Below are 874 nucleotides of genomic sequence, written 5' to 3'. Positions count from 1 at the left end.
CTCATGAGGTTGTCTAGATAATAATCTTACCTTTAGATTTTATAAGAGGTAAATTCACTCTAATTTTTAAGCTAACGGTGCTACACGTGTTCTGCTTTGCGTATAATTTGCTATGTTACGCACTTGTAAGACGGAGACAACGCATGCGGGTATCACGTCCTCTTAAGAGAACAATTTCAAAACAAAATTACAGGAAGAAAATAATCTCATCATAATTCTATTATTAATTTTGGTACTGGTTTGTTATAGCCTCGTCAGGCAGGGCGAAAGAAAACTTAATAGCCCTGCCACTCAGGTTTATTATCTCTCTGCCGTTCATAATAATAAATACATCATATAAATATCAAATAATAAGTTTATTTATTGATATTTATTAATCTAATAATTCTACGGAACAAAAAACTTACCATTATTATTAGGCACCTATCATAGGTGTTTATCACAAATAATCAAACTGATTTAACGATAATACATCACAGTATGCATTTGTTCTTTGTTTGTTCATGTTTCATATAACATGTATTATCATTAAAATTAGTTTTAAGGATTTTGTTACACAATAGTGTTTGATATAAATGTCAAAAATCAATTTCTCCAATTCAAAAATATTATTAGACAAATTCAAGTGAAAATGACCACAAAATCGTACAAATTTATTTAGGTAGGTACTTATTCAATTTAGTTAGGAATAAGAAATATTAAGTTTAGTATATGAATTAAAATGAAAAATTTTGGATAAATTTATGATTTTTTTTGTACGACATTTAGAAGTTATTATTGCGTAGTTAAATAATCAAAGGTTTTTTATTTCACATTTTAGCACAGTTGCTGAGGAGCAAGATCAATATTTTTTTAGTGCATTGACTAACAGGTC

General features: G+C 28.0%; 1 protein-coding gene across 1 annotated transcript in view; it reads right to left on the bottom strand.

Annotated features, from left to right (window-relative positions):
- The window catches only part of LOC100573606, a 9961-nt gene that overhangs the window by 8384 nt on the left and 703 nt on the right, over nucleotides 1-874 (bottom strand). The gene's annotated exons all lie outside the window — the stretch shown is intronic.

The sequence above is a fragment of the Acyrthosiphon pisum genome, unplaced genomic scaffold (assembly GCF_005508785.2).
Source record: "Acyrthosiphon pisum isolate AL4f unplaced genomic scaffold, pea_aphid_22Mar2018_4r6ur Scaffold_21361;HRSCAF=23768, whole genome shotgun sequence".
NCBI lineage: Eukaryota > Metazoa > Arthropoda > Insecta > Hemiptera > Aphididae > Acyrthosiphon > Acyrthosiphon pisum.
Note: the sequence above shows the minus strand (reverse complement) of the source record. Positions and strands in the feature narration are given on the sequence as shown.